A 14146-nucleotide genomic window follows, 5' to 3' on the forward strand; every position below is an offset into this window, starting at 1 on the left:
AGCGCGCTAGACCGTGCTATAGAGCTCGCGGCGCAAGGTCTGTAGCCCGCTCGACCATGCTATAGAGCTCGCAAAGCCTGGTCTGTAGCCCGGTTCGGATTTTGGAGGGTCCATTTTTCTATCCTTATAACCTATCAAAATCTCGATAAATAGACGTAAAGGACCATTTTTGAAGGGAGTATCTGATATTTATAGAGAGAGGAAGTGACCTAGAGTGAGAGGAGAAATCCCTAAGCTAATTGTTCATCAAAATCTTGCACAAGCCTTGAAATTCAACAAGAAACCTCACAAGTTCTTCATTTAAGAGGTAAGGTTCCATACCGTAGTTTTCAGTTTCGAATTTGGGTAGAAGATGGTTGATTGGGAGTATGATTCTTGGGTGTAAGGGTATTATTTATACATGCATGTACCAATAAGGTTTGTGGGAAGATTGTTGAGCTCAAATAAGTAAAGATCGGGTTGTGGAATGAAGGAAATCTTGTAGAAGAACCTCGTAGCCAAATTTGCATACCTAGTTTTTGATAAAATGCTCAAATGAGCAGAAACCATGAATATCTTTCTAATTATGGTTCAATTTTGTTATGTTTCTAAATATATTGAGGTTGCTAGAGTTTTCGGAACATTGTAGTAATAGGAAGCTCAAAGCAAGGTATGTTGTCTAAACGCTTCTCTTAGAATTGAACCCCACATTATTCTTGTAAGTTTCAAGTTGCTCACCATAAATCGACTATTCCAAATAAGCTTTGTGTCGAAAGGTATATGTTCAAAATGTATTCCGAATGTTCTTGTCATATTATGATATCATATGAGAATGTGTTCAAGTATGGGATGTGTGTTAAGATGTTATGACTTCAAGTTGTGTTTCGAATGAAGGCTATTATGCCAAATTGTATAAGAAATCATGATATGCTTAAGACTCTTAATTACTCATGTGTGTAATGAAAGCCGTGATTAAAGATGCTTTAAAGTGAAAGGAGTGAGTTGGGGATATAAAGTGTAGCTACCGTGCCAATAATGAAAGTTATATTTGTGGCCAATGGTGCCAATGAAATGAAATGATGTGTGAAAAGTTATGAAATGTGGCTTGATTCAACTGTTCCAAATTGACTTCGAAAATAGATTTGCCTAAAAGCTTATGTCCTCCAGTCATGCCCCAATGTGGGTGTTTTAACTAGTGCTATGCTTTGTAAGTATTTCCAATGTGTTTTAAGCTTTTACATATTCATGAGTCGAAATTATGCATTGCCCTTTTGGGGAAAAATATTTCAAGAATAAATGGCGTTACTCGTTTATGATTTTAACTTGTGCTTTGATTGTCAATCATTTTACTCCATTTCTTGGAAAGAAACCTATTGTGTTTAAAGCCTTCATTACTAATTAACCTAAAGTTGTGATTTTCAGAATATTCTATATATTGATATTTATGATGATGATCCATGAAAGGAAAGATATGAAAGTGTGGAATATGAAACACGGCCATTGTGCCATGAAAAAAGAATCATATGTATGGCCAAGGGAGCCAATAAAATAATGATGTTGAAAGTGGTTGAAAGTACGAATGAAGTGATATATGGTGTTAAAGCTTATGAGGTAAACGTATTTGTAATTTCGTTTCCAATGTGTTATAAGCTCCTACGTTCTCATGAGTAAAGGCTATGGTGTTCCTAAATGTTTTAAATGCTCTTAATGTTGTATGATCACCCATGGCAAGTGCAATTAAGTGATAGTATGAACATGAAATGTGGCTGCTTGCCAAAATGAGAATTATGAGGCATTGTATGTTTCAATAGTTTCAATCATTGTATTTATGCTTCTAAAATAATAAATGCAAATGACCTAGATGTTAAGTCCCCAAGAATCACGAACTTAGCTAATGACCTCAAGATGGCAAGTGAGTGAATAACGAGATGCAAGGGAGATGTCTAATGCTAAATGATGATGAACCTTAAGAAATGAAATTGGGCTCATGTGCCATTGAAATCGACTTACTGATTCACCATGCATGTGCTAATGTAATGAGCTATGTTTCTCCATGATGAGCATAAACATGAAGTGTTCCAATGATCCGGGAACTTACGACCTTAAATGTAATGTTAATCATGTCGCTTTGACTTTATATATGGTTATGTGCATAATGATGTGTTATGAACCCTATGGACGGGCTATGAAACGCATAGGTGTATAATATGAATGAATCCTATGGACGGGCTATGAAATGCATAGGTGTATAATATAATATGTGATCCTATGGACGTGCTATGAAACACATAGGTGTATAATATAATTTGTGATCCTATGGACGGGCTATGAAATGCATAGGTGTATAATATAATATGATTGAATCCTATGGACGGTCTATGAAACGCATAGGTGTATTGTGTATGGAACCCTATGGATGGTCTATGAAACACATAGGTGTTTTGTGTATGGAACCCTATGGACGGTCTATGAAATGCATAGGTTTATTGTGTATGGAATCCTATGGACGGTCTATGAAAAGCATAGGTGTATTGTGTATGGAATCCTATGGACGGTCTATGAAACACATAGGTATATTGTGTAAGAAATGTATAGGTGTACGGTATGAATAAATACTATGGACGGTCTATGAGAGGCATAGGTATATAATATGATATGTGAATACTATGGACGGTCTATGAGACACATAGGTGTATAATATGATATGTGAACACTAAGGACTGTCTATGAAATGTATAGGTGTAAAATAAGAGAGGGATATGGACGGTCTAGTGAGACGCATTATTAACATAGACAATAGGTGCCACTTTCATTGGCCTTGTATGTACATGTTGTTTCAATTACATTATATTATGTATTCCACGTATAGTTCATATGGCTCAGTTGATCCTGAAAGAAGTTTAGAATGATGCAAGTATAATAAGATTTGAAATTTGATTCTATGGGATGCTTCATAGTTTCTTGATGTACTTTATTTGCCTCTTATTTGAGTTACCGTATTTTCATATGTTGTTTTGACTGCCTTACATACGAGTACTATTCCACATGTACTCACGTCCCTTTTTCCGGGGGCGCTGCATCTTTTAATGGATGCAGGTATACTTCTATAGGTCTTGAATAGATGTTTTGGTTTTCATACTAGTACTATTCGACATGTACTAACGTCCCTTTTGCCGGGGGCACTGAGGTGCTACATCTTTAATAGATGCAGGTGGTTCCACAGCAGGAAACATTGACCAGTGATCGCGGTACACTCTTTTCCCAGCAGACTTGGTGAGCCCCACTTTAAATAAAGCATATGGATATCATCATCCCAACAAAATTTATGCCTACCTAGATCAATACAATAAAAACCTCTTGTAGATGCGCCATGCAATGGAACTTGCAATTCGATCTTGTTGGTAAGGTAGTCCATAGGTATACATGACAAAGAAATTATACAAGATTGACCACACATCTATTTAATATAAGTAGACCACATGTATCAAAGAAGATACTTTCATGATATAGCCAACTATCTACAATTACAAATCTCATGGATTCCTCTACATGAAAGAGTATTTGATCACAAGTGTTACAACAATTATGCATATCATCTTTACTAGTAACAAATACTTTTACAAGCTCACAATGAACATGACTTGAAGAATGACTCCCCATCACACAACAAAAATCACTTTCTGGCAATTTATCACATGAAAACTCATTATCTACTTGAATAAGAGAAGAAGAAATATTTAACTCATTCACAAGCCTCTTCTCATAAATTTCATGCCTCTTTCCACCAAGTTGGAATACATAATCATCTATGTCATATACAATTTCAAAAGGAAGCAAATTACTCTTGCACTTTAACTTAGATATTACAGTTAATGACTTGATGTGCATCAAAATATCATCATCCACAAAAATTATAAAGTCACCAACATAAGAAATAAGAGTATAATTCATTACCTCCAAAAATACCTTAGGTGTTCTAGAAAGACCAAGAAAGCAAAAACCAATTATACATACCATACTTGGACTTATTTACCAATGGAACATCATCACCTTATATTCTTTTATGCAATGGTTCCAACTTAGCAATGCTTTTAGGAAACTCCATGTCATAACACTGTAAATAAGAACGAAAATAGTCAAAAGGTTCAATAACAAAGAATTTAACCAAACTTTTATCTTCCACCATCCAACAAGAATAGATATCGCCAAATTCATGTTGGAATCCAATTGGATCTTTTGCCAGCATCTCCTGCGCCTCACCACCCCTTTCAATAGGTATTTCAACACGTGATTGCACAAAATTACAAGAACTAAAAGAAGAAAGAGTTAATGGGTTAGGAAGTAAAGAAACTTTTTTCTTGCTTACACTCTCTTTGGCTTTTATCACAAGACTAACGTTTTCCTCACCCTTAGCCTCTTTTCTCTCACTAAAGAGTTTTTCTTTGCTTTCACTCAATCCCTCTTGCTTTTCTCTCTCTACCTCACAGACTTTGTTCATCTCATTACCTTCTCTCTTTTCTTTTCTTTCAATATCACTCTATACCTCACTTGACATCCCACTCTTTTCACTCAAGACAACCTCTCCTTTTTCCTCTCTTGGAATGTCAACATGCACTCCCTTACTCCTCTCATTCTTTTCTCTCTCATATTTTTTCATATTCTCTTTAACAATCTTTTCATCTTCACAAATTTGTGAGGGAGTCAAAGGCCCAAGAATGAGTTTCTTCCCATTAATCTCAAAAGAGTATCTATTTTTTTCAATACTATATGAAGCACTTCCATAGACATACCATGGCCATCCCAACAAGATATGAAAACTATTCATCGGAATGACATCACACCAAATCACATCCTCATACCTTCCAATAGAGAATGGCAAGAACACTCTTTTATCTACTTTTACCCCTTTCAACATGTAGGGTTCAATATGTTTAACACAAGGCAAGTTCAATTTCTCAACCATATAAGTGCTAATTAAGTTATAGCCAAATGTTTTGTCAATTCTAAGGGCATAAATTGCAGACATCACTTTAGCTCTTGTTTGAAAAATAACTTTACCATTGTCTTCCTTCCATTCGGTATACTGTAAGTTCGACTTTTCAAGTTGTTGAGTCATAGCTTTCCTCCTTCCACTGTAACTACCTGTTTGAGACATCTTGACATAGATTAAGGGAAATATGTATCTCTCAAATTTGACTTTTTTCCTATAATGCTCTCACCTCTCTTGCCTTTTTTTCCTCTCGAAATAACCTTTGAACAAAATACTTTGTAGATTTATGGTTAAACCCAACTCATATAAAGTTCTTAGTAGTAAAATGTAGATATTTGGGGAACAAATGAAAGAAGAACCAAATCCTAGAACTATTAGGCTCGGTTGAAACAAGACACGAACAAAAAGGAAATGATTATATATTTAGATTAGAAAGAGTAAGAAAAATTAAATTTTTGTCTTATCTTTGAAATCTGGGATCCCCTCTTCTTGTTTCCTTTGATAGTTTTTGGAAACAAATTAGATACAAAAGAAAGCTCCTGGAGAGCAAGCAATTTTTTTAAAAATTGATTTTCGTTTTTTTTTTGTTTTTCTTTTTAACTTTTTTTTTTGCTCTTAGTATTCAAGAAATCCCCAGAATTATCAAGAACGAAACCTTGATAGAACCGCTCTGATACCACTTGATAACGACAAGGTCGGGAATCCAAACTAGAGTAAGAATTTGAAAAGTAAATGCGGAAGCAATAACAATAAGGAATTGAACAACTAGAACTAAAGGGCAGAAAATAAAGAATATGGAAAAATTCAAGGAAAGAATTCCAAGAACTTCCAAGAACGCAAGTTCTATAGCCTTGACAAGATCAAAGCAACAACGTCTTGATTTATTGAAGAAATCAAACGCCTTTACTTAAAAGCAAATCAAAACAATAGATTCGGATCTTGACCGCTTTACGAGTAACTTGAGACAACAATTAATAACTAGTATTAATCGCCTTCTAAGAATACCACAAAGAAATCAAAGATATCACAATAGAGAAGTAATCTTACTATCTTGAACTATGAACTAGTAAAGGTTGAACGATAAATCTCAAAGCACGAGTAACAAAGGTTCAAAAGAACTCTCAAAGTATGATATACTTAATCAATAATGAAGTGTCTCAATGAATGAGAAGAACTCCTTATTTATAGGAGTACTAAGGCATAAAAAGTCATTACAATTAGGTAGGGGGCTGCTAAGGGGTAACAAAGTCATCAAAATTAGGTAAGGTGGTTGCTAAGAAATAAGAAAAGTCACAAAATTAGGTAGGGGGTGGCCAAATCCCTTTGGGGCAGATTTGGGCCTTAAAACTACTAGTTTGGGTCATTGGTTTGGACTCCAATTGGGCTCCATTTCAAACACCCCCATTTGGACCACTTTTAAGCTCATTTTGGGCTCTTCTGGGTGCCCTTTTGCTAGATTTCAAGGGCCGAGTTCGGGACTCAATCTTCCTCCTCTTGGACTTCAATTTGGGCCACCAAATAATTGTAAAACTTGTATAATTTATCTCCTTTGGTCTTGAGCTCGTCCTCCACAATTAAAAGCTTCTTTAATTACACTTGAAGTCTAATGGCCTTATTTTGCAACTCTTTAGCTTGACGTATTGTTAAAGGCCATCTTTGAGATTCCAAAGCTTCATCCTTGTCCTTGAATAGAGTTGAGCTTCCTAGGATGCTATCATTCCCCTCTTCTTGAAGAAAATTCGTCTTCGAATTTCGACCTTGCAAGAAAAAGAAAACACGCCCTTGTAAATGTCATCCACTAATCTGAAAAACTAGTAGGAATAAAATAAGATAGTGACCATGTGTCCATTTAACCCAATTAATTCTAATAGGCGTAAATAAAGCATATGGATATCATCATCCCAACAAAATTTATGCCTACCTAGATCAATACAATAAAAACCTCTTGTAGATGCGCCATGCAATGGAACTTGCAATTCGATCTTGTTGGTAAGGTAGTCCATAGGTATACATGACAAAGAAATTATACAAGATTGGCCACACATCTATTTAATATAAGTAGACCACATGTATCAAAGAAGATACTTTCATGATATAACCAACTATCTACAATTACAAATCTCATGGATTCCTCTACATGAAAGAGTATTTGATCACAAGTGTTACAACAATTATGCATATCATCTTTACTAGTAACAAATACTTTTACAAGCTCACAATGAACATGAACTGAAGAATGACTCCCCATCACATAACAAAAATCACTTTCTGGCAATTTATCACATGAAAACTCATTATCTACTTGAATAAGAGAAGAAGAAATATTTAACTCATTCACAAGCCTCTTCTCATAAATTTCATGCCTCTTTCCACCAAGTTGGAATACATAATCATCTATGTCATACACAATTTCAAAAGGAAGCAAATTACTCTTGCACTTTAACTTAGATATTACAGTTAATGACTTGATGTGCATCAAAATATCATCATCCACAAAAATTATAAAGTCACCAACATAAGAAATAAGAGTATCATTACCTCCAAAAATACCTTAGGTGTTCTAGAAAGACCAAGAAAGCAAATAAACCAATTATACATACCATACTTGGACTTATTTACCAATGGAACATCATCACCTTATATTCTTTTATGCAATGGTTCCAACTTAGCAATGCTTTTAGGAAACTCCGTGTCATAACACTGTAAATAAAAATGAAAATAGTCAAAAGGTTCAATAACAAAGAATTTAACCAAACTTTTATCTTCCACCATCCAACAAGAATAGATATCGCCAAATTCATGTTGGAATCCAATTGGATCTTTTGCCAGCATCTCCTGCGCCTCACCACCCCTTTCAATAGGTATTTCAACACGTGATTGCACAAAATTACAAGAACTAAAAGAAGAAAGAGTTAATGGGTTAGGAAGTAAAGAAACTTTTTTCTTGCTTACACTCTCTTTGGCTTTTATCACAAGACTAACGTTTTCCTCACCCTTAGCCTCTTTTCTCTCACTAAAGAGTTTTTCTTTGCTTTCAGTCAATCCCTCTTGCTTTTCTCTCTCTACCTCACAGACTTTGTTCATCTCATTACCTTCTCTCTTTTCTTTTCTTTCCATATCACTCTATACCTCACTTGACATCCCACTCTTTTCACTCAAGACAACCTCTCCTTTTTCCTCTCTTGGAATGTCAACATGCACTCCCTTACTCCTCTCATTCTTTTCTCTCTCATATTTTTTCATATTCTCTTTAACAATCTTTTCATCTTCACAAATTTGTGAGGGAGTCAAAGGCCTAAGAATGAGTTTCTTCCCATTAATCTCAAAAGAGTATCTATTTTTTTCAATACTATATGAAGCACTTCCATAGACATACCATGGCCATCCCAACAAGATATGAAAACTATTCATCGGAATGACATCACACCAAATCACATCCTCATACCTTCCAATAGAGAATGGCAAGAACACTCTTTTATCTACTTTTACCCCTTTCAACATGTAGGGTTCAATATGTTTAACACAAGGCAAGTTCAATTTCTCAACCATATAAGTGCTAATTAAGTTATAGCCAAATGTTTTGTCAATTCTAAGGGCATAAATTGCAGACATCACTTTAGCTCTTGTTTGAAAAATAACTTTACCATTGTCTTCCTTCCATTCGGTATACTGTAAGTTCGACTTTTCAAGTTGTTGAGTCATAGCTTTCCTCCTTCCACTGTAACTACCTGTTTAAGACATCTTGACATAGATTAAGGGAAATATGTATCTCTCAAATTTGGCTTTCTCCCTATAATGCTCTCACCTCTCTTGCCTTTTTTTCCTCTCGAAATAACCTTTGAACAAAATACTTTGTAGATTTATGGTTAAACCCAACTCATATAAAGTTCTTATTAGTAAAATGTAGATTTTTGGGGAACAAATGAAAGAAGAACCAAATCCTAGAACTATTAGGCTCGGTTGAAACAAGACACGAACAAAAAGGAAATGATTATATATTTAGATTAGAAAGTGTAAGAAAAATTAAATTTTTGTCTTATCTTTGAAATCTGGGATCCCCTCTACTTGTTTCCTTTGATAGTTTTTGGAAACAAATTAGATACAAAAGAAAGCTCCTGGAGAGCAAGCAATTTTTTTAAAAATTGATTTTCGTTTTTTTTTTGTTTTTCTTTTTAACATTTTTTTTTTACTCTTAGTATTCAAGAAATCCCCAGAATTATCAAGAACGAAACCTTGATAGAACCGCTCTGATACCACTTGATAACGACAAGGTCGGGAATCCAAACTAGAGTAAGAATTTGAAAAGTAAATGCGAAAGCAATAATAATAAGGAATTGAACAACTAGAACTAAAGGGCAGAAAATAAAGGATATGGAAATATTCAAGGAAAGAATTCCAAGAACTTCCAAGAACGCAAGTTCTATAGCCTTGACAAGATCAAAGCAACAACGTCTTGATTTATTGAAGAAATCAAACGCCTTTACTTAAAAGCAAATCAAAACAATAGATTCGGATCTTGACCGCTTTACGAGTAACTTGAGACAACAATTAATAACTAGTATTAATCGCCTTCTAAGAATACCACAAAGAAATCAAAGATATCACAATAGAGAAGTAATCTTACTACCTTGAACTATGAACTAGTAAAGGTTGAAAGATAAATCTCAAAGCACGAGTAACAAAGGTTCAAAAGAACTCTCAAAGTATGATATACTTAATCAATAATGAAGTGTCTCAATGAATGAGAATAACTCCTTATTTATAGGAGTACTAAGGCATAAAAAGTCATTACATTTAGGTAGGGGGCTGCTAAGGGGTAACAAAGTCATCAAAATTAGGTAAGGTGGTTGCTAAGAAATAAGAAAAGTCACAAAATTAGGTAGGGGTGGCCAAATCCCTTTGGGGCAGATTTGGACCTTAAAACTACTAGTTTGGGTCATTGATTTGGACTCCAATTGGGCTCCATTTCAAACACCCCCATTTGGACCACTTTTAAGCTCATTTTGGGCTCTTCTGGGTGCCCTTTTGCTAGATTTCAAGGGCCGAGTTCGGGACTCAATCTTCCTCCTCTTGGACTTCAATTTGGGCCACCAAATAATTGTAAAACTTGTATAATTTATCTCCTTTGGTCTTGAGCTCGTCCTCTACAATTAAAAGCTTCTTTAATTACACTTGAAGTCTAATGGCCTTATTTTGCAACTCTTTAGCTTGACGTATTGTTAAAGGCCATCTTTGAGATTCCAAAGCTTCATCCTTGTCCTTGAATAGAGTTGAGCTTCCTAGGATGCTATCATTCCCCTCTTCTTGAAGAAAATTCGTCTTCGAATTTCGACCTTGCAAGAAAAAGAAAACACGCCCTTGTAAATGTCATCCACTAATCTGAAAAACTAGTAGGAATATAATAAGATAATGACCATATGTCCATTTAACCCAATTAATTCTAATAGGTGTAAATAAAGTATATGGATATCATCATCCCAACAAAATTTATGCCTACCTAGATCAATACAATAAAAACCTCTTGTAGATGCGCCATGCAATGGAACTTGCAATTCGATCTTGTTGGTTAGGTAGTCCATAGGTATACATGACAAAGAAATTATACAAGATTGACCACACATCTATTTAATATTAGTAGACCACATGTATCAAAGAAGATACTTTCATGATATAGCCAACTATCTACAATTACAAATCTCATGGATTCCTCTACATGAAAGAGTATTTGATCACAAGTGTTACAACAATTATGCATATCATCTTTACTAGTAACAAATATTTTTACAAGCTCACAATGAACATGACTTGAAGAATGACTCCCCATCACACAACAAAAATCACTTTCTGGCAATTTATCACATGAAAACTCATTATCTACTTGAATAAGAGAAGAAGAAATATTTAACTCATTCACAAGCCTCTTCTCATAAATTTCATGCCTCTTTCCACCAAGTTGGAATACATAATCATCTATGTCATACACAGTTTCAAAAGGAAGCAAATTACTCTTGCACTTTAACTTAGATATTACAGTTAATGACTTGATGTGCATCAAAATATCATCATCCACAAAAATTATAAAGTCACCAACATAAGAAATACGAGTATAATTCATTACCTCCAAAAATACCTTAGGTGTTCTAGAAAGACCAAGAAAGCAAATAAACCAATTATACATACCGTACTTGGACTTATTTACCAATGGAACATCATCACCTTATATTCTTTTATGCAATGGTTCCAACTTAGCAATGCTTTTAGGAAACTCCATGTCATAACACTGTAAATAAGAATGAAAATAGTCAAAAGGTTCAATAACAAAGAATTTAACCAAACTTTTATCTTCCACCATCCAACAAGAATAGATATCGCCAAATTCATGTTGGAATCCAATTGGATCTTTTGCCAGCATCTCCTAGGCCTCACCACCCCTTTCAATAGGTATTTCAACACGTGATTGCACAAAATTACAAGAACTAAAAGAAGAAAGAGTTAATGGGTTAGGAAGTAAAGAAACTTTTTTCTTGCTTACACTCTCTTTGGCTTTTATCACAAGACTAACGTTTTCCTCACCCTTAGCCTCTTTTCTCTCACTAAAGAGTTTTTCTTTGCTTTCACTCAATCCCTCTTGCTTTTCTCTCTCTACCTCACAGACTTTGTTCATCTCATTACCTTCTCTCTTTTCTTTTCTTTCAATATCACTCTATACCTCACTTGACATCACACTCTTTTCACTCAAGACAACCTCTCCTTTTTCCTCTCTTGGAATGTCAACATGCACTCCCTTACTCCTCTCATTCTTTTCTCTCTCATATTTTTTCATATTCTCTTTAACAATCTTTTCATCTTCACAAATTTGTGAGGGAGTCAAAGGCCCAAGAATGAGTTTCTTCCCATTAATCTCAAAAGAGTATCTATTTTTTTCAATACTATATGAAGCACTTCCATAGACATACCATGGCCATCCCAACAAGATATAAAAACTATTCATCGGAATGACATCACACCAAATCACATCCTCATACCTTCCAATAGAGAATGGCAAGAACACTCTTTTATCTACTTTTACCCCTTTCAACATGTAGGGTTCAATATGTTTAACACAAGGCAAGTTCAGTTTCTCAACCATATAAGTGCTAATTAAGTTATAGCCAAATGTTTTGTCAATTCTAAGGGCATAAATTGCAGACATCACTTTAGCTCTTGTTTGAAAAATAACTTTACCATTGTCTTCCTTCCATTCGGTATACTGTAAGTTCGACTTTTCAAGTTGTTGAGTCATAGCTTTCCTCCTTCCACTGTAACTACCTGTTTGAGACATCTTGACATAGATTAAGGGAAATATGCATCTCTCAAATTTGGCTTTTTCCCTATAATGCTCTCACCTCTCTTGCCTTTTTTCCTCTCGAAATAACCTTTGAACAAAATACTTTGTAGATTTATGGTTAAACCCAACTCATATAAAGTTCTTAGTAGTAAAATGTAGATTTTTGGGGAACAAATGAAAGAAGAACCAAATCCTAGAACTATTAGGCTCGGTTAAAACAAGACACGAACAAAAAGGAAATGATTATATATTTAGATCAGAAAGAGTAAGAAAAATTAAATTTTTGTCTTATCTTTGAAATCTGGGATCCCCTCTTCTTGTTTCCTTTGATAGTTTTTGGAAACAAATTAGATACAAAAGAAAGCTCCTGGAGAGCAAGCAATTTTTTTTTTAAATTGATTTTCGTTTTTTTTTTGTTTTTCTTTTTAACTTTTTTTTTTACTCTTAGTATTCAAGAAATCCCCAGAATTATCAAGAACGAAACCTTGATAGAACCGCTCTGATACCACTTGATAACGACAAGGTCGGGAATCCAAACTAGAGTAAGAATTTGTAAAGTAAATGCGGAAGCCATAATAATAAGGAATTGAACAACTAGAACTAAAGGGCAGAAAATAAAGGATATGGAAATATTCAAGGAAAGAATTCCAAGAACTTCCAAGAACGCAAGTTCTATAGCCTTGACAAGATCAAAGCAACAACGTCTTGATTTATTGAAGAAATCAAACGCCTTTACTTAAAAGCAAATCAAAACAATAGATTCGGATCTTGACCGCTTTACGAGTAACTTGAGACAACAATTAATAACTAGTATTAATCGCCTTCTAAGAATACCACAAAGAAATCAAAGATATCACAATAGAGAAGTAATCTTACTACCTTGAACTATGAACTAGTAAAGGTTGAAAGATAAATCTCAAAGCACAAGTAACAAAGGTTCAAAAGAACTCTCAAAGTATGATATACTTAATCAATAATGAAGTGTCTCAATGAATGAGAATAACTCCTTATTTATAGGATTACTAAGGCATAAAAAGTCATTACAATTAGGTAGGGGGCTGCTAAGGGGTAACAAAGTCATCAAAATTAGGTAAGGTGGTTGCTAAGAAATAAGAAAAGTCACAAAATTAGGTAGGGGTGGCCAAATCCCTTTGGGGCAGATTTGGGCCTTAAAACTACTAGTTTGGGTCATTGGTTTGGACTCCAATTGGGCTCCATTTCAAACACCCCCATTTGGACCACTTTTAAGCTCATTTTGGGCTCTTCTGGGTGCCCTTTTGCTAGATTTCAAGGGCCGAGTTCGGGACTCAATCTTCCTCCTCTTGGACTTCAATTTGGGCCACCAAATAATTGTAAAACTTGTATAATTTATCTCCTTTGGTCTTGAGCTCGTCCTCCACAATTAAAAGCTTCTTTAATTACACTTGAAGTCTAATGGCCTTATTTTGCAACTCTTTAGCTTGACGTATTGTTAAAGGCCATCTTTGAGATTTCAAAGCTTCATCCTTGTCCTTTAATAGAGTTGAGATTCCTAGGATGCTATCATTCCCCTCTTCTTGAAGAAAATTCGTCTTCGAATTTCGACCTTGCAAGAAAAAGAAAACACGCCCTTGTAAATGTCATCCACTAATCTGAAAAACTAGTAGGAATATAATAAGATAATGACCATATGTCCATTTAACCCAATTAATTCTAATAGGTGTAAATAAAGCATATGGATATCATCATCCCAACAAAATTTATGCCTATCTAGATCAATACAATAAAAACCTCTTGTAGATGCGCCATGCAGTGGAACTTGCAATTCGATCTTGTTGGTAAGGTAGTCCATAGGTATACATGACAAAGAA

At 34.8% G+C, this 14146-nt stretch overlaps 1 long non-coding RNA gene across 1 annotated transcript; it reads right to left on the reverse strand.

Moving 5' to 3' along the window:
• Positions 1-6291: 6291 nt before the first annotated feature.
• LOC138891530 (uncharacterized) lies at positions 6292-13237 on the reverse strand. Its single transcript, XR_011407835.1, has 2 exons — positions 12194-13237; positions 6292-11249 (listed from the first exon to the last, which is right to left on the reverse strand). It is a non-coding gene; the product is annotated as an uncharacterized lncRNA (long non-coding RNA).
• Positions 13238-14146: the final 909 nt, after the last annotated feature.

This window comes from Nicotiana tomentosiformis, chromosome 5, assembly GCF_000390325.3.
Source record: "Nicotiana tomentosiformis chromosome 5, ASM39032v3, whole genome shotgun sequence".
In the NCBI taxonomy this organism is placed as follows: Eukaryota; Viridiplantae; Streptophyta; class Magnoliopsida; order Solanales; family Solanaceae; genus Nicotiana; species Nicotiana tomentosiformis.